Source organism: Mastomys coucha, unplaced genomic scaffold (assembly GCF_008632895.1).
Source record: "Mastomys coucha isolate ucsf_1 unplaced genomic scaffold, UCSF_Mcou_1 pScaffold8, whole genome shotgun sequence".
NCBI classification, from domain to species: domain Eukaryota; kingdom Metazoa; phylum Chordata; class Mammalia; order Rodentia; family Muridae; genus Mastomys; species Mastomys coucha.
In genome coordinates this window covers 38,428,906-38,450,354 of record NW_022196914.1, presented here as the reverse complement: position 1 = coordinate 38,450,354, position 21,449 = coordinate 38,428,906, and the positions used below count along the sequence as shown (strand labels likewise).

General features: G+C 36.3%; 1 protein-coding gene across 13 annotated transcripts in view; it reads right to left on the bottom strand.

Annotated features, from left to right (window-relative positions):
* Positions 1 to 21,449, bottom strand: part of Kiaa0825 (KIAA0825 ortholog) — a 422,279-nt gene that overhangs the window by 389,728 nt on the left and 11,102 nt on the right. For 5 of the 13 annotated variants that reach the window (XM_031359889.1, XM_031359893.1, XM_031359887.1 and 2 more), the window contains exon 2: positions 6,870 to 6,915. The exons of the other annotated variants lie outside the window; for them this stretch is intronic. The gene's annotated coding sequence lies outside the window, so the exon portion shown is untranslated. The remainder of the gene's footprint in view (positions 1 to 6,869; positions 6,916 to 21,449) is intronic. 13 annotated transcript variants of the gene reach the window in all.

The window sequence follows — 21,449 nt, the reverse complement described above, 5'->3', positions numbered from 1 at the left end:
AGAGAGAGAGAGAGAGAGAGAGAGAGAGAGAGAGAGAGACATTGGGATGGGCATAGGTATTTGAAACCTCAAAGTCTACTCCCCAACAACATACTTCCTTTAATAAAGCCACATCTACTAATCCTTCTAAAGCAGTTTCATTATGTGGGCCTAAGCATTTACATATATGAGCCAATGGGGGCCAGTTTCATTCAAACCACCATATTTACCTTTGATGAAATGGGCTTCTAATCCTGGTTTTAGATTTTAAGAATTATATAAGAAATCAAAACCATTACTGGATTCCCCACCCCTCCTAAATCTCACACAATAGTACAAGCTGGCCTTGAATCTGTGGCCATCTCTTTCCTTGGCTTCCTGATTATTTCTTTTTTTTTTTTTTTAAAGATTTATTTATTTATTATATGTAAGTACACTATAGCTGTCTTCAGATACCCCAGAAGAGAGTATCAGATCTCATCACAGATGGTTGTGAGCCACCATGTGGTTGCTGGGATTTGAACTCACGACCTTTGGAAGAGCAGTTGGTGCTCTTAACTGCTGAGCCATCTCTCCAGCCCCACCTGATTATTTCTTATTAAAAGTATCCAATGACACCCATATACATTTGATATTATTTAACTGTTATACGAACGGAGGCAGTAAATAAGAGCTATGATTTCATTTTTCATACATGTACAAGAAAATTTGAATTTGAAATGGAAGAATTAATTTAGAACAATCACCAATCACATAATCTACATACAACAGTGTTGTTTAGACTCAGAGTAGCTCTCAAAGTGCCTCTGTAACCAAGTATTAAAGTGTGTTACTTTAAAGTACATTCTTAAACTAGACAATGGTTAATCTAGATAGTTCTACATTTTGTACATACAGTTCTATGCCTTCTAAAAGTAATTAATATAATGCTATGGATGTATTCCTTTCATGAGTATATTCTTTTCAGTAAATAGAGGAAAATAAATACTATTTGTTAAATATATACCACTCCTTAGTTGCTAAGGAGTTATTATTAAATAAAACATATTTTCTAACAAGCAGTTACAGCTTTCTATTAGTTTGAGCCAATTAATTTATTAATTAATTTTGGTTCTGGGATGATTAAGTATATACCTCATACACACTCAGCAAAGTGTTCTATAGTAGAGGATTGAGGTTGCAGAGTTTGTTATAAGGGCTAAATTATTATGAAGGAAATTCTGATTCTTCACTAATCATGATAGAATAACAGTTTATGAGTAGATTTTTTAAAACCTTGGTATGAAATAGTGGTAAGAAAGTATGGCATGTTCAATATTACCCATACTCTTTTGAGCTACTTGTGTAAAAGGAAATGTTCAAACCAGAGACAGAGGAGAGTGAATTTTAGTGCTGTTTCTCTTGATGCTGTTGATATGACAGAGAGTACTTATTGGGGCCACAGTTGCGAAGGAATGCAACCCATCACAATAAGGAAAGCAAGGCTCCAGAACCAGCTTGCTATGGTGTGGGCCAGTAAACACGGGAGAGAGAGGAAAGCCAATGCTCAGTGCTTGTCTTCTTCCTTCCCCATTTTATTTATTGCCTGTCCTCAGGATGGGTTTTCCTTCCTCACTTAAAACTTCTGGAAACACTGTGAAACATACACCCCAAATTACATCTCAGGAATGACCGAGGTACTTCTTAACCCAATGAAGCTGGAAACAAAACTGAACCACAACTCCCAAATGACATGCTATATAGAAAAGCAAAATATAGACAATTTGATTTCAACTTCTGAGATGATAGCTGGCAGGCAAACAAACAAACCCTAAAGAGCTAACACTTGAGTGTTGAAATTTTTAAAAAATTACAAAGCATCATTTGCCCTAAACAACTGTCCTGATATTTTCTACTTCCTATTTTACTCTCCTAAATATTGTCTACAGATTATACATTTTTTGCTTGTTTGTTTGTTTTTCAAGACAGGGTTTCTCCGTGTGCCCTGGCTGTCCTGGAACTCACTCTGTAGACCAGGCTGGCCTCGAACTCAGAAATCCACCTGCCTCTGCCTCCCAAGTGCTGGGATTAAAGGCATGCACCACCACTGCCTGGCTTTGTAATAGAGATTCTAAATTTACTTCAACCCCTAGCTTTAATTCAAGATTTTTGTAGGAAAGAGAATTTTGTGAACATTTTGTAGGATTACTTATAAATATACAACTGATTAATTTAGAAAAGAGGTTCTCTAAGGGGAAAAACAGAAAAGCAAAACAAAAAGCAGAAGAGTAAGGATTTGCCTGGGAGCAATGGTGGGCAGGACACAAAGCCATGGGATGTAAACAAGCCAGGGTCAGAGGCTGAAAAAATTATGAAAGAGGATGATGTTACAAACATATATTACCAAAAGTCCCACCCCTTTTTTCTCCCCAGTAATGTCTGCCTGTTACAATGCTTTTCAAAAAGCACAGTCCAAAACCAACTAAAACTGAATGACTAGAGACACTTGCTAAATACCTAAACACCTGGGCCATTCCAGATGTGTTAAACTAAATGCCAAGCTAGCAGCGTAAATGCTCTCCTGGGTATTCTTCTCACTATGCATTTTTATCCTGATGCCATTTACAGGTAAGCATGCAAAGTGTTACCCTCCAAGAACACACAGTCCTACCTCCCATTGTTGATGTGCCCCTAATATTGTTAGGGGAGTATTTGCATGCCAAACCACTTTTCCTTCAAGGACTCGTGATTATGTCTGAATTATGTTCACATGGAAGGAAACAAACCAGGTTCTCTAGCTTCTAGCCTTTAAACAAACATGTCTACTCACCTAACTTTTCTGTATTACATTTAGTAAGAGGTTAGACAAATGGCCTCCCATCTCATTATTTTTATCCAGTTTTTAAAAACAGTCCTACCCTGGCTGACTTTTGTCTGATTGTCATACCTTAGCTTTCTGGGGGAACTGAGATTACAGGGCTGTGGCATGAGGCAGGGCACAGAAGCACAGAAGCTTAAAACTGCAATATGACATTAACACATTTCATTTTCATTTTAAATCAAGCAGGTTAAACATCATACAATCACATGGCATCTACTGGTACCCAGGCCAAGGGTGGCACAGGAAGATGATTGCAGAGAACACACACACACACCCAAAAATAACTTTGTGGTTTGGATTCTAACAGAAAATGTCTCAGTTTATGGGTTTGTGGTGAGCTTTTCTAACAAAAAGTATTTGATAACTTATCACAGAGAAAAGAACACATATGAAGTATGAATATACTCAAGGATGGAAAGCAGCTGGCTGTGGTGACATACAACACTCAAGAGATGGAAACAGGGGGATCATAAATTTGAGGGTAGCCTAGGCTACATAGTAAAATACCATTTTGAAAAGAAGTAGCTGGAGACAGGAGGTGGTAAGGAGATGGCTCAGTCAGTAAAGTTTCTGCCATACATATATTAGGGCTTCAGTTCAAGACACAGGGATGTATACAGGTAAATATATAAAGCTCATTGGCTGGTGTACTGGTTAGGTTTTCGTCAACTTGACACCAGCGAGTTTTGTGGGAGGAGGGTGCCTTTAATTGGAGAACTGGCATGAGATTGCCCCAAGCAAGCCTGTGAAGTATTTTATTGATTACCCTTTCAAATGGTAGGGCTCAGCCCATTATGCCACCCCTAGGCAGGTGGTGTTCAGTGGCTGAAGAAAGCAGGATGAGGAGACCAGGAAAAGAAAACAAGTAAGAAGCATTTTTCACCATGGTATTTGCCTCAGTTTCTGCTTTTGGGCTTCCTGAAGGATGCCTGCTTTTTGGCATCCTTCAATGACAAACTGACCTATAAATCAAGAAAACCTTTATTTTTTCCCCAAGATGCTTTTGGTCATGGTCTTTATCACAGCAAGAGAAACTCAACTAAGATTGCTAGCTACCAACACTGAATCAATGAGCTCCAGGTTCAATGAGAGAATCTGTCTGGAAAAATAAGATGAAGAGCAATCAATCTTAAGAAGGGCACTGGATGTTGACCTCTGAGTGCCACTTGCATAAACCACCATACATACACATAAAGATGGGAACCACAGATAAGAAAACGCCAGTGAATTACACAAGAGAGAAGTGAATCCTTCATATATGTGCATGTAATTAATCCTTACAACCTCTGAAGTATGGCTTTACCTCTCATTTTCTGGATAAGAAAGCTAAGGTATTGAGTTATAAAAGTTTCCTGAAACTAGAAATCAGAGGTAAGAATAAACTCAGGCTGTTTGTTTCTAAAAACAACTCAATGAAATTTTAATTTTTAAATTTTTTTAAAATTTATTTTATGTGAGTATACCGTTGCTGATCTCTGACACACCAGAAGAGGGCATCAGATCCCATTACAGATGGTGGTGAGCCACCATGTGGATGCTGGGAATTGAACTCAGGACCTCTAGAAGAACAGTCAGTGCTTCTAACTGCTGAGCCATGTCTCCAGCCCTCAATGAAATTTTAAATGCTGAAAATTTTACGTAGAAGGAAAGGCCTGTTAATGTTCTGGGATTATTTTATTCTGTACTTCATATAATACCTTTCAGATAATTTTGATCTAGGTCATCTCTGCTGTGTTTAACTACTACATCTCTTACTAATCACCTCCAATGACAACAAATCCCCAAATTAGCATAAAGAATTTAAGTATCATACTTGTCATACTTAAAACTTGAAAATTATCTTAAAAGGTAGGTAATATTCTACATATAAATGTGGCATAGCTTAAAGTTGTTTGCCCAATTTCAGGCATTATTTTTAATAATGGAGATATTCAGTAGTTCAAAGATTCTGTCTTTCTAATACACTCCGAAGCAACACGAACACTGTTGGCCTGGCCCCCCATTTTGAGTGTATGTACCTCAAACTCTGGAGTGGCATTTCTTTTTGAGTCCATCTGTATTACTTAGAAGCTACTTAAACTTCTCTCTAGCATCTCTACAACTAAAGGAATGCTATCAAGAAAGATCACACAGGTCAATCCACAGACTGCACTTTGAAGACTCTGTAGCACATAGGAAGTCTTGAACAAATATTAAAGTATACATTGTATCTCATTAGAAAGCCATTGCTGGAATCAAATGATCTAACAGAAACACTAAACGTGATGCTATCCTTCTTTTACAAGCAGTCACCAGGACATCATTTCACACTGAAGAACATTAAATACATAAGTGAATGCCCTATGTGGCTTTATTAAATACACAAATATGAGAGTTGTATGATTGAATTTTCATGAAGGTAGTGGGGCCTCAGCTATTTAAAGACCACACTTCATTTCTATGTCTGGAGACATGTTACATAATGCAGCTACACTGTATGTTCCAATTCACTTATTTGAAAAATTTCCTCTAAATTAGAAATACCTTTATTTGCTTTAAAATTAAAATTTCCTCGTGCTGTTTAAGGACTGAGGTTCAGGAAAAAAAAAAACCAAACTTCAGAATTGTAGTGATTTAGGAATGACACATGGTAAGAACCAGTGGGTCAAAAATAGTAAAGTTAGGATTGAAATGAAGACAAAATTCCAACTTGAAAAACATCTCAGCATCTCTATCACAAGACCTTTCTCTCTTCCATGATCACCTGCTGTTTCATGCTTAATAATAATATCAGAAGCAAAAAATGCCAATATTAAATCACTAGGATTACGAACGCAAGAACAGAATATGCAGAATTATACCAACATCATATCTTATTATTTGGTTTCATGTTTTTCTAAAGCAAATACATCTGCAAAACAAAACTTAACAAAGATGCCTGAGCTAACTTTGTTACTTGACATGGCAGTATTAGCTGTCACTCAGTTCCAGGAAGCAAGAAACTTTACTTCAGTGTGACCTATTTATGCCACTTAGATTTATCAGATGTATTTTTTAATGACCCCAAACTAAAGGAAGTGTAGAAATCTATTTGAAAAGTTGACATTAAGGTTGTGACACCAACCAAAACAACAGGAGAACTTAAAGTTAAACTGACAGAAAATCCCCAAATCAGCCTGTTACCCTCTAATTTAAGACAAAGTTGCTTGATGAAACAGTGAGGGCACGTCAGCTGCTTCTTTGAAACTCTGGAATTTTGTCATTTGGTGTTTGTGTCATAACCTTAATATTATTTAAACATACCTTTAAATATCTATTATTTAAAAATGTCTTGGAATTGAAGATATCCTAAAGCTTTGAAGAAGCCATCCTCAAAGAACTGCAATTCCTCATATGCCACTTTTATTAGAAGTAGTGCATAAAACATTGGATGTTGACAAATCTAATTCATTAAAAGGTAAGCCAATGCATTTCCAATCACTGACTGGCATCATTATCTGCAGTGCCTTTTATCAATTATTCCTCTTTTCCCTTTGAGTGAACTTATCAGAGTTCTCTCTCAGAGACTGAGCATTATGCCTTGGAGTGAATGTTTTCAACATGTTTAGACAAGTCACAAGCTAAACAAGCAGTGGTATTTTATTTGTAGAAATGAGAAGGAGCGACACCGGTACAGACTATTTCACTCAATGCATTGATTTTTAACTAAAGACAAAGTCAGTTAGTGATGGTTTCATTTCACACAAAAGATTTAAAAATAAAAATAGACTGTGTAGAGTGGGGAATTTCAAAGAAAGCAGCAATGAGAGAGATTGTGGCAGCCCATCTGCACTGAAATGCAAAAAACTTGGTTTAAAATTGAATTGTGCTTCCCCTGACATCAGACACCAGGTATATCATAAGGCTGACAGCTGGCTGGCATGCTAACTTCCTAAAGAAATACACTAACTGTATTCTGCAAGAGGCCACAGGAATACAATTATAGAAACCTTGAAGGAACTGAGTAGGCAGAATACAAATTATTCAAAATATGAGGAAAAGCATTGCTTACCTAATTTTCTTTCAGAAGACTCTAAGAATAAGCCGGGCTTCTAATCCTAAGCAGATAAAAAAAATATTTACTTGTGAGTTGTTAGCAGAAATGTTTCTTCAGCAGTTTTTTCCAAATCTATAACTAGATAATGCTTCATCACTGACACCATGGGGGAGGGGAACACATTCAAAACACAAGTCCTCTACTCTGACAGTAAAATTCCTAATTTAATATTATGCCTATAGATTTGAACTCTGAATGAATTCTGTTGGGATAAATAACAGTATGGAGGTTATGGGCTCCTGAGAAAAGGACCAGAGAGCATAGGTACATCACAATAATGGTACTTATGCATTAAAAACTTTACTTTCTAAATACTGATCATTCCTAAAGAACTTCTGCTCAAACAAATTAAGGTCCAATGATATTCCTGGGGTTGTTAGGGTCAGAGCCTGGGGAACCAACATCCCAAGAAGTTAGGCTCTTCCACTCATCTTCACTAGTTCAAAGAGACAAAGAATAGTGAAAAGCAGAGAAAGATTTAATCACTGTGGTCAAAATGGGATGAGAAACAAAGCAGTCCAGTGACCCTTGACCCCAAATCCATCTTTGCTGGTCCTGACAGTAGGTTTAGGATTAAACAGAAAGCAAGGGGCAAGCACAAGCCAGCAGTCTGGGTCAAGGTGTGAGCCCATCCATCTCTGACCATCAACATCCCAGCTCCATCTCTCTTGAAAGGTAGTCTGACAAACTGTCAGACAGCATGAATTATTGTTCCTGGAGACAAGCTGCTCCTGTGACAAGCACCTGGTCTCAGCCTTTCCTTTTCCTAGTAAGACTCCTGGGGAAATTTTAATCACTCAAGGTCTCAGTAGTTTGTTAAAGTAGTGATGTTGAAGGGAGAAGCAAGTATTTATTTCTCATTAGGATATTTTTAGTCCTGGACCCTGAAAAACAGACAATATGACTCAATCCAACTGGTTTTTGCTGTTTAGTTACCCACTATTCCAGGCAGTTTAGTAAAGCCACTTTTTCCTCCATTTTCTAGGCAGACTCCTTAAAAATTGGTCCTGTCACCATCATTTGGCATTTGTGTTACAATATTATTTAACCATTCTCTAATATAAGCAATTTTTAAAAAGTGTCTATCTCTGTTGAAGATACTCAAGATAATTGAGATTCTTTTTTAAAAGATTCTGATTAAGTTGATTTATGGCTATCCCTGAGACTCTGCTCCATGACAATTCCATTCGTAAGATATCACCATTGAGTCTGTCTTTGTCTGCAACAAGTACACTATATTATTCTTGCCTAGGGAGTTTTTGTTCTCACATGTAATTCAGAACATCCTGTGATAGTATTTTATTCTTTCAATCAATTTAGTGAGATTGTATTGGTCAAATTGAGCAGTAGGACAGCACTGAATTTTGTTCTCCATGGGATTGAACCTGGGACATTAAGCATGCTAGGCAAGCATCCACCTATTTAGTTACAACTCCAGACCATGACATTAAGGGCTTTTTTTTTTGGGGGGGGGGCGAGGAGCAAAGAAGGGGAGTTGGTATTTGGTTTGTTGTTTGTTGTTTGTTTTTTGTTTTTTCAAGTCAGGGTTTCTCTTTGCAGCCCTGACTGTCTTGGAATTCACTCTGTAGACCAAGCTGGCCTTGAACTCAGAGATCTGCCCACCTCTGCCTCCTGTGTGCTGGTATTGAAGGAGTGTGCCACCACTGCCTGGGCGCAATGAGTTTTCTAAACTATGTGTGTTATATGCCATTTCATGTATTACTTTCATGGGTGTTTCCTGTATGTACTGATTATTAGATTTATTTATATGCACTTTACATTTTGAATGGTATAATCATTTTATGTATTTGTCTGATGGTGTGTTTATCCAAAATAAAGTATCCCTTTCCCCCAAAGTGGTCATCAAACACAAGTTAATTTGAATTATTTCCAAAAATCTCTTTTTTCTCCCTTTATCATGATTTATGTAAAGAAAAATGCCAAGCATAAGGGCAGAAGTTAATTTTTAATTCATCAACAATAGCTAAGTACTTTTTTTTATGGAGAAAAAGAGTCTACATTTGATATCTAGACACAATTAAAAATTACCTAAAAGAAAATATAAATAATTAATAGAACATGCACAATTTCCATTAAACTAAGAAAATCAAGGGAAGAAAAAGTCTATTCATGAAACAAGACCGGAAGCAGGTCTTCCTACTGTGGTCAAGAATCATCCACAAATACTTGCCTTGCAAACAAACTATAGGGCTAGGCAGTCCTGACAAATAGTTAATAGTTGGTTTAGAATTTCCTGACATGATAATGACATAATGTAATGACATGGAAGTTCAAATAGATTTTCTTCCTTTCAAATAGATAATATTTTAAAACTTTTTAATTTATTTTTGGTTTTCTGAAACAGGGTTTCTCTGAGTAACCTGGCTGTCCTGAAACTTACTCTGCAGACCAGGCTAGCCTCATAGAGATCCACCTGCCTCTGCCCCTTGAGTGCTGGGATTAAAGGCATGGGCCTTAATCATCAGCTAAACTAGATTATATTTTGTTAACTGAATTTATTTAGCTCATTTTCTTTTACTATATATTTCATTTCTTTCTCATATTCATATTAAAGCTAATTAAAGTTTAGCATTTAATATTCAAGATTTTAAATCATTTTTTTAATTAAAATATAACTTTAGGATAGCAATATTCTAGCTACTTTTGTTGCTATCTACAATTTAGTCGGCACACATGTTTATACAATTGAGGAATTAGAACCAGAAACTTCTCTGCAATGGAAAGAGAACTCATTGAACACAATCATGCCTGTCAGGGGAAGTAAAGATGTTGGAAGTGGGCAAGCACAGGAAGCTAACAATAACAGTTCTTAGCCCCAGGTCATCATGGTCATAATTGGAACAAATGTGCTTGGGCTTGGCTAAGTTGAACATCGTGAAAAGAGGAGGCCAAGAAAGCACAAAGCTAGGATGTGGAAGAGAAGATAGACAAGGAAACAGCAGGCAGGAAAATCTGCTCTGTCTTATACACAGCACTCCTTCAACATTACAGAGATCCACCATGACTTGAAAGATTATAATTACTGACTTAGAGAGCTTAAGCACAATTTCTAAACATAGGCACCATCAAACTCCACAGACACAGGGTGAGTCCTAGGAACCAAATGTAAAGCTAAAAACAAGACTTTAAAAATACAAATATTTGTGACCATGTAATACTGTTTTATACATATATATACATATATATACATACATACATATATATACACATATATATCACAATATATTTATTATAGGGAAATTAATTTAAAAATAAAGTGGCAATGAAAACTGTAAGGAGAAAAAAGAAAAAAACCAAAAAACAGAAAATAGAGTTGTTACAATACATGACCTAAAATGGCAAGTTTTCAGTAAGATATAAAGATACATATGAAGACAGAATAAAAGCTAAGCGCAATGGGCTACTTATCCTCATATTGCTGGCTTAAAACAGAGACTTTAAAGTAGATGTTAAAAATATTTTCTAGGTGGGCATGATGCTACCTTTAATCCTAACACTTGAAAGGCAGAGGCAGAAGGATCTCTGCTAATTTAGGGCCAGCAGTGTGCATACAGTAAATTCCAGGAGAGCCAGGGCTTCAGAATGAGAGCACATCTCAAAATAATAATTTTAATAATGATATTTTTTAATAGAAAACAGATGGGGGAAACAGGCAGGTGTGCTGACGGACAGCTGTCCACCAGCTACGTGGGTGGGATAGGCAGAAGCACTACAAGTTCTCAGTCGGCAAGAGAATGAAAAATAAAAATATAGAAGTGAACAAATGGAAATTTTGAATTTGAATTTGCAAAAAAGTAAATAAAATTTATTATGTCTTTGTCAGTCTATAACTAAAGAAATAATAATTTAAAATGGATAAATATAAATTACTCAAACTTAACAAGAAAAAGAAATAAGAATTTGTAAAGTATGAACAAAGATTAAGCCTTCCAGTCTCTCTGGGCTGGTTTCCTGAGCAGAACTTGGGCGCAGGCTCTGCAGCCAGTCCCACAACACCCAGAGGAAGCTCCACTCCCAGGTGCTCTGACACTCTCAGGATCAGAGGTGAGGAAGGCACAACATCTGTCCCAACACCTGGAGTAACTGGGACCAGAGTGACCAGGCACATATGAACTCTGCCAGCAGAGTGGCTCAGGTTCCTTCAGGTCTCTCTGGGCTGGTGTCCTGAGCATATCTTGGGCCCAGGCTCTGTAGCCAGTCCCACAACACCTAGAGGAAGCTGCTGCACTCCCAGGTGCTCTAACAAGCCCAGGATCACAGGATCCCAAAGACAGCTTGACTCTGAGGACTTCTGACACAACCAGGATCACAGGAAGGACAGGCTCCAGTCAGATTTAGGAAGGGCAGGTAGCACTAGAGATAACCAGATTGGGGGGGGGGGGGGGGGGGGTGAGGGCGGAGGGGAGAAATGTAAGAAAATAAACAACACAAACCAAGGGTACTTGGCATCATCAGAACCCAATTCTCCCAGCATACCAAGTCCTGGACACACTATCACACCGGAAATGCAAGACTCAGATCTAAAATCAATATCTTTCCACAAATCCAGGCCTACAAAGGATAATAGATGGAAAACATAAGGAGCAAAACTACACCCTAGAAGAAGCAAGAAAGTAATCTCTCAACAAATCCACACAAATTTAATTCCACCTCTTACAACAAATAGGAAGTGACAATTACCTTTTCTTAATATCTTAATATGAAAATTAATATTATTAACATATCCTAATTGATTGAAATCCAAAAATATGAGGAATTATTAATTTGTTGATTATCATCCAATGGTCTCTCTAATTTGGTAATTGGAGAAATAGGTCCAATATTGTACAATCTATATATACTTTCAAATTGTTTGTGACAGTGTCTTGCTGTGTACAACATAAGGGTCTTGAAATTTTGCTTCTCCTATCTCAGCCTCTCTATTAGCAGTATTGTTTATTTCATGTTTTTACACTATACTATGGTTTTCAGAACAGCTTATATATTTCAAAAGTATTTATATACCCAAGGGAGACATAGACAATTAACTTGGGAGGTAGCTTGTAGGGAAGAGAACAACAAAGAGTGAGACTGAATGCTTTGCTTGACATTTGTAGCTCTTGTACCAAGTTTGAAGAAGAGGACTTTATAAGTTACTCTTTCTCTGAGATGAATGCTTTTCCAAATTATCACAGCTAACGAACCAGATTCTTACCCACACCTAATGTCTATGCCAACCTTCAAGCAGAACCATTGTTCATTGAAACAGTTGGTGAATGGCTTTATGGATAGACCATCTTAATACACACACCATTTCTTAAATGAATGTAACCTGTTCTCTGTGGGCTGAGAATAAAGTCACTCACTCAAGTCAAATAGCTTTGACCATAGCAGGAAGTCTGTATCCAAAAATCTTGTCTACAATTCACTCCTCAGTGCAGTAGAACTATCAACTCTCAGCTTAGCTACGATGGAGGTAAAATCCTTTGGTGATGTGAGGGTAAATGTCTAAAAATTGTTCTTTTTAGAACAATTTTTGGGCTTGTACTACAGTAAGAGCCAAAACTTTAAACTCTACTAAATATAAAACAAACAAACAAAAAAACAAAAAGACTTTATATATTTATGTTCATTTAAGAAAATACTAGTAGTGATGTATTATTTTGAAATATACAGTTAATATGTTTTGAGTTATTTAAAATTTATATTGAGAAAAATGTATGTATTTTCAGTATTGTTGTAGACAAGCATCTACATAAGACTGTTAAATTGATTGTTGTTTTATATCAAACAACTTTTATAATATTCATTTTTGTTGTTATAATATTTTATAAATTTTAAGGGGTATGACAAAAAGAAATATTGTAGATATTGAAGGGGGGTCTTTGGGAGGAGTTGGAGTACAAAAGGGAAACAAGAATGTGATTTAATTCTATTTACTTAAAATATGTTTTGAAATGTTAACAAATTCAGGTAAATTGGGGCTGGTGAGATGGCTCAGTGGGTAAGAGCACTGACTGTTCTTCCAAAGGTCCTGAGTTCAAATCCCAGCAACCACATGCTGGTTCACAATCATCTGTACAGCTACAGTATACTCATATACATAAAGTAAATAAATGTTTTTTTAAAAAAAAAGATTTAAAAAAAAATTCAGGTAAATTGAAATCATGTAACTTTTCTCATCATAATGCAATAAAAGTTCAAAAAAGAAAGAAAGAGAGAAAGAAAGAAAGAAAGAAAGAAAGAAAGAAAGAAAGGAAGGAAGGAAGAAAGAAAGAAAAAACTTCTCAGATTTGAAATGTAAAATTAAAGTATTTAGAAACTAAAAAAAAATAAAGAAAGAAATATAAAAAAGTTTCAGACATGTGAGAAAATCACAAATATTAAAAACAAATGAAAAAAATAAAAGGAATCTTAACAAGATATACAGATAAAGTATACTATGTGAGGCCATAATAGATAAAAACCTAAGAAACTTCATGATCAACATTAACATATCTATCAAAGAAGCTTAAGCAACACAAGCAGAATAAAGACAGTCCGAACAAGATATAATCAAGCTACACAAAGACAAAAAGAGCATCTTATAAACAGAAAACTAGGACACAGGTGAATATCAATATCATTAATCACTAACTTCATCCCATGTCCATATTTGAAAAAATTCAAAGCTTTCAAAAACAAAAAAAAAAGTGTCAGGCTAGAGAGATGGCTCAGCAGTTAAGAGCACTGACAGATCTTCCAGAGGTCCTGAGATCAATTCCCAGCAACCACATGGTGGCTCACAACCATCTGTAATGGGATCTGATGCCCTCTTCTGGGGTGTCTGAAAAGTTACAATGAACTCATATAAAAGAAACAAGTAACTCTTTAAAAAAAAAAGAAAGAAAGAAGCAGTATCAAGCATTTTGAATCTAGAATAACTATTAATAAACTGGGGCAAAATATAGTCATTGCCTTTGCAATAATACTAAATAAAGGCCGAGAAACAATTGCTAGCAGCCTTGCTTAAAAAAGAAATACTAAAGAAAATGACATTAACTGGTAACAGAAATACATAATAAAATGCAAGTATTCCAGAACTAGTAATGGTTTTGATTAATTTTAACAAATGTATAAAGCTGGCGCAGTAGTAAAGGTCTGGAACCTGAGGCTTTAAGAAGCAGCAAGAACAACAGTTCAAAATCATGCTCAACTGTAGAGTAAGGTCAAGGCCACGCTGGCTATGTAGACTGTCTCAAAGGTGGCGAAAATGCTATATTCCTTCGTCCTCCCAACCCAATCCTTAGAATATATGTACATATATGAAAGAGAATGGACAACAACATAACTAATGTAGTGCAGGGATCTAACATGCATGCCAACAGCAAATGAGAAGGGAAAAATGCAAATATATTTAAGTAAAATAATATTTACAATTAGGATGATCAAAATTGGTCTGATTATAAAGAATCAACGTATTAAAAAAGGGATAAGGGAGGGAGGGGAAACTGGTCGGGATATAATATATGAGAATAAATTAATAAAAAGGTTAACATAAAATTAGACTGTACACTAAGCAGGTTTAACACAAAAGAACAAATAAAAAAGGATTAGGATAGTATTAAAGCTGGAGAAATGGCTCAGTAGTTAAAAGCATTGACAGCTCTTCCAGAGGTCCTGAGTTCAATTCCCAGCAACCACATGGTAGCTCACAATCATCTGTAACAGGATTGGATGCCCATTTTTTGTGTAGCTGAAGAAAGCCACAATGAACTCATACATAAAATAGATAAATCTTTTTAAAAAATGGTATTAAATGAAATAGAAAATAAAACTTGACCGTATCGATGATCAAATTGAAGTTAGATAATCTAAATACCTCAAACCCCACAGACTGTCAGAGTAGATAAATAAATAAATAAATAAATAAATCTAATATACATAGTCTGCTCAAAGGCAAAGGTTGATTATAAATACAAGAATGAACAAGTTGTAAATAAAAAACTATGCAGGTAATAGCCACAATAGGATTGAGGTTCAGTATTAATAATAAAAAAGAGGGCTAGTTAGACTTACTCAATAAGGCACTTGCCACAGAAGGATGAGAAACTGATTCCATATATCTAGAACCCACAAAAAAGGCCTGGAGCAACACCTTGAGCCTAGGATGCCATCACTGGGGAGATGGGGAGAATATCAGTAGAGAGAAATGGAAGAAGATACCTGATTTTAACCCCTGCCCTCTACAAGTATTTGTACCTACATGTATACCCCACAGGCAAGTTTTAATACTTACTATTAGAGGTAAGAAGGATATTTTAGTCAGTATCTAAATAACATAACAATGTGAACAAATATCCAAAATTTGCAAGTTAGAAAACATACTTTTAAATAATTGCTATACTAAAAATACAGGCTATTATAAACTAGTTTTACTAAATGCAAAACCACAGGATTACAGATTTTAAGAAATACATGAAAAGCAGCTCATTTAGAAACCTTAAGAAACTTATCGAGTTCATTATGTGATGAAAATATTATCGTTATTCTAAATCCTAACAGTTTACACTCAAAAAGAGAGGAGGGGGGAGAGGGAGAAGGAGAAGAAGGGGGAGAGAGAGAGAGAGAGAGAGAGAGAGAGAGAGAGAGAACTTCCTTACTGAAAAAGAACTGAGACCAACAAACAAAATTCCCACTTCCAAAAACTTGATAAAGGAGTGCAGTACAAGTTAAACAGAAAACAGAGGGGAGGAACAAAAAAGTAACTTAAATATTTTAAAATAACAAAGAATAATAGATAAAATCAAGTTGAATCTTATTGTCAATGCCATGGATGAAACAGAGTTGTCACAAATCTTAGTGAAGTGTTTTACCACTGAACTGTCACCAGCCAGAACTTACATACTTTAAAAAGAAACAAAATCAAAAGACCTTTAGAAAGTAAAAAGATAGGGCAAAAGGAGAGAGAAGATTCAAGTTACTAAACTAGGAAAATAAGAAAAAAATTTAAAAATTCCTACTGATACATAAATAAAATATGCACGGGGATTCTCGAAATGACTACAGCATCGGGGTGCATACTTCAGAGGACATTTATAGTGGCAAGTCGCTGGGACCCCAACACTGAGAGGGAGGACATTTATAGTGGCAAGTCTCTGGGACCCCAACACTGAGATGCTTAATTTTATCCCTGATTCAGTTCTCAACTACTAGTCTATTTAACTTTTAAGACAAAACTGAAGCTTCTCTAATTTTTCATCTAAGTTCTAGGTTATTAGCTTGAAAAAAATACTAAAAACAAACAGATGAATGAATGAGAGACAGACAGACAGACAGACAGACGGACTAAAAAAGTGAAAATGAGATTCCTAGTTGTGGTCTACAGACTCCTGAGAGAACCCTGATATTCTTTCAGATGGTCTTAAATGTAACAAGGATGCTCACTATCTCCACTCCTTTTCAATATTGCTCTTTAAACTGAATTAGTAAGGCAAGAGAAAGAAATTAAAGAAATTCAAATAAACTATCCATATCTGCAGATGACATAATGTTATACTTTAGAGTATTCCAAAATTATGCCCAAAAACTTCTACAAACGATAAATTCAGCAGAGTAGCAGTATATAAAGTCAACTTGCATACATCAATAGTTTCTACACACCAACAGAAAACATGCAAAGAAGAGGTCATGGACACACTCCCATTCATAATAGCCTCAAAGACAATAAGAGATCTAAGATAAACCTAAATAAGCAGTTGAAGGACTTCTACAATAAAATTTTAAAAATCTGAAGGGGTTAGGGACAGACATTGGAAAATAGAAGGACATCCCATGCTCATGGATTGGTAGAATCAAATGGCAAATATGACCATTCTAAAAAAAGTCTATTAATATAGTTACTGTAATTCCAATCAAAATGCCCATCTTATTCTTTGCAAAAATAGAAAAAAAATATATAAAATTCATATGAAACCAAATATCCTGGATAGCTAAAACAATTCTGAGTTAAAAAAAAAAAGTTTGACAGGATTACAATTCCTTATCTTAAGATATAATATACAGCCATAGTAATAACAACAATATAGCACTGACACAAAAACAAACATGAAGACCAAGGGAACAAAACTGAATTAAAGACCCAAGCATGAGTATATATAACTCCAGCCACTTAATGCTTGACAATGGCATCAAAAACATATGCTGGAAAAAAAGAAAGCATTTTCCCAAATGGTGCTGAGAAAACTGGATGTCTGTATATAGAAAAATTAAACTAAACTCATATTCATCATCACCTTGCATAAAACTACTCTAAATGGATCAAAGACCTAGACTTGAAACTCAAAACACTGAAATTGCTAAAAGAAATCATGCACATATCCTACATTATACAGGCATCGGAACAGACTTCCAAACTAGGACTCAATATGCCCAAATATTAAGGCCAACAATTGACAATTAGGACTTCATAAAACTAACAAGCTTCTGCACAGCTAAGGAAACAATCTGTCACGTGAAGAGGAATGCCATAGAAAGGAAGAGAATCTCTGCCAGCTACCATGACAGAGGATTAATATCTATAATATATAAAGAATTCAAAACACAAAGAAAAGAAACAAATGACTTGTTTAGAAAATGTACCTAGGATTTGAATAAAGAGTTATCAGAGGAGGAGGAGGAGGAAGAGAAAAAAATGAAGGAAGGAGGAGGAAAGGGATGGAAGGAGGGACAAGAAGACGAGGAGGGGAGGAAGAAGAAGAGGAGGAAGAGGAGGAGAAGAAGGAAGAGGAGAAAGAGGAGGAGGAGAAGGAGGAGGAGGAAGAGGAGGAGGAGGAGAAAGAGGAGGAGGAGAAGAAGAAGAAGAAGAAGAAGAAGAAGAAGAAGAAGAAGAAGAAGAAGAAGAAGAAGAAGAAGAAGAAGAAGAAGAAGAAGAAGAAGAAGAAAAGGGACCATTGTGCCTAGAAATTAGGGAAAAGCAAACCAAAACAATTAAGATTTCATTTTAATCTCGTCAGAATAACAAAGATCACCAAAGAACCAACAATAAATGCTGGAGAGGGTGTGACATGGGACACACACACACATGTACACACACAAACATACACCCACAAACACACAAAGATATACATGTGCATACACACACAAACACACACACAACAGGACCAGATGACTTTCATTCACTGTTGGTGGAATTGCAAACTGATGCAGCCACTATGAAAATCTTTGTGTAGAATGAAAAATTCTCAGAAAGCTAAATATAAATCTGCCATATGACCCAACTTCCCAGCTACACTACTCCTAGGCGTGTGCCGAAAAGAACTCAACACCCAACTCTACAAATACTGGCTCAACCATGTTCATTGCTACTATATTCGTAACAGTGAAAAAATGAAAACATACATGTCCTACAACAGACAAATGGATAATCAAAATATGGTACAGGTACACTGTGAAATACTATACAGCTATAAAGAAAAAATGAAACCATGAACTTCCCAGGTAATTGGATAGAACTAGAAAAGACCATATTGAACAAGGCAATCCAGACCCAGAAAGACAAATTTTGCATTCTCTCTCATTGGAGGCTCCTAGTTCCAAATCTTCAGAAGTAAACACATAGCCTGTATTAACTACAGAAATAGGACACTAAGAGGTGGACATCACTCCTTGGCTTGTGGTCCACCTCCTCCACCTTTGCCACACTGCTCACTCAGAATTGTTCTTCTGTCAGTTGTACTTATGAAAAGCTTTACCACTGCATTGAGCTTACCTAGACAGCCCAGAAAATATCCACTGTGTAAGGGAAAAGGATGGGCAACTTTAAGGTCACTTGGACTTAAATTTCTCTTTGCCAATATACCATAAAGTAGTCCCAGGTTCCAGGAAGAATCCTACCCTGCTTTCCAGGATTTGTTTCTTCAGCACCACATTTGGAATAAATACTAATGCCAAGTTTGTTTAATAAAGTTCTTGATGTAGCAATAAGAATTACTAATCTTATTAATTAAACCTTTGTATGTTGTATGCAGTTTCTCAAAATTAACCAGATTGGGCTATCAGTTTGCTAATTACGCTTCAAGGAAAACATCAGGCAATATTTGTTGTCAAAATTATCATTTGAACTTATAAACAAAAAGTTAGATTTCTGGAAAACATGTGTTTCAAGATGTTCCTGATGAAATTCTTCATGAAATGTGTTAAGATTTGGAAGATCAGTATATCTCACCGAAAAAGATTATTTTCCCCCCAAAAGTCACTTCTTTATGGAACAGAACCATATGTCTGTAAAATGGTCAGTCAAAGCATAAGACAGAGCAAGGAGTTTACAGCACAGTAGGATGCGGTAGGCTGACATACCTCCATATGCTATACTAAGAAGCTACCATTTGTTTGCTAAATTTTGGTGCAGCCTCAATACATAATAGTCACAATTATCTGATCAGACTCTTAGAATACTTTATCAACTACCTGTAAACATAAGACTATATTTTGGCCACTTATTTTACCTAAAGCAACCTATCAAAGCTTACTGAGAATGGGAGCCAATCTGAAATTTAACTCCTTTCTATTAGGACAGACATTAAACACATTTATAATACAAAGACAATGCAGCTATTTCATTAATTTTGTATGTTTTAGAAAAATACAAGTTTTATTTTAAAGGGTATTATATTAATGATATGGCACTGAAAATGTTTTGGTAAATATTTAATTTTAATTTATATTACAATAAATATGTAGATAAAGTTCAGTAAAAAGATTTCAAAAAAGACAGGCTCTGGAGGTCAACACAAGAGTATAAAAAATTCAAGGCCAACTTACACTACAGAGGGAGACCTTATCTCAAACACAACAGGGCTGGGGAAATAGAAGAGTCTGTCACAAGAGTATGAGGGTCTGAGATTTCCCCAGGCAAAGAGTAAGGGCACATTTCTGTAACCTTGGTGCTGGAGATGCAGAGACAAGCAGATGCCTACAGCTTGCAGGCCAATCGGGTTAGCTAAATCAGTAAGTGCCACATTCAGTGATGGAGCCTATCTGGGGGAGAAAGGCCACAGAAAAACTGAGAAAGACTAGCATTGGTCTGTGGCCTCCAAATGTGCAGTCACTCCCACATGCACAGGTGCATCATACAAACACAGACAAATAACCTTAGAGACACACTTATAGACACCCTAGACATCCTTACCTAAACTCTTATAGGTGTATCTGCAGAGCTACAAAAAAGAAAAAGAACAAAACAACAAAAGAAAAACAAAAACCATTCTCTGAAGGTTTTCAGTAATTCTTGAGTATAAGTGACTCCCACCACCAACATATAAGATGCGCTAGGTTAACAACTGACGAAGTCCCAGAGGACAGGATCAAGTAATACTAATCAGAATGAACACCAGCATGCCAGGGAGACCAGGGCCCAAAAGACATTACAGGAATAGAGCACTGAGGTGCCCCTGCACAACCAACCCACATCGAAACTCTTTCCCAAACTGCAGAGGACAGATTAGCTCACTTTAAGCAACGGCATCCCTCATGGATATATCTGAGGGCAAAAAAGAATGAATACACACTGGAGAAAGAACAACATGTCTCTAACACTGAAAGGAATGTCTTATTATGAGATTAAACAAACCCTGTATTCTAAAAGTGAAAATGTATGATGAGCTAAATCTAAAAGTAAAGCAAGAAAAAATAGATAAAGCAATGTCATAACACGATATAATTACAAAATAAATACCATTTCTTACCATTCAAAAGACCCATATTACTGAAAATTTAGGCCTTAGCATAACAAGCCTGAAATCTTCCTAAAGCCCATCATCTGGAACTAGGTAACCTCCAGATTTACATTGTTAGATTAGCAGGGCCTCCCAGAGAGAAAGGCTCAGGTGGAAGTTGCTAACTATGAGAAATAAGCATATCTACAGAGTCTCTGGGTGTGGCCAGGGTGTTGGAAGAATTCTTTTGAATAATGAAAGCCTCCAGGAGAGCACCAGTCAGGTGCCAAGTAGAAAAAATAAAAACAAGAAGCCTTTTCTAAAAAGCATGGTGTAAACCCAACAGAGTTCTACGTTTTCACTTTATATTTTTTCACCCACAGTGCACCTACCTCTTGAACATTTTATAGTTTTATTTTTTTCTGTTTTATTTATTTATTTATTTATTTAAATTCATTTAAATTTATTTACATTTCAAGTGTTATCCCGTTACCTGGTTTCCCCCACCTCCAGAAAAACCCTTGCCCCCTTTCCCCTCCCCCTCCTTCTATGAGGGTATTCTTCCACCCACCCACCCACTCCCGCCTCCCCACCCTATGTTCTTCTACACTGGAGCATCTATCGAGCCTTCATAGGACCAAGGACCTCTCCTCCCATTAATGCCAATAAGACCATCATCTTCTACATATGCAGCTGGAGCCATGTATACTCCTTGGTTGTTGGCTTAGTTCCTGGGAGCTCTGGAGGTACTAGTTGGCTCATATTATTGTTCCTCCTATTGAAAGGCTGGAGAATCGTAGAATGTATAATGTATAACTTTTACCTAAAAGCAGGCATGGAA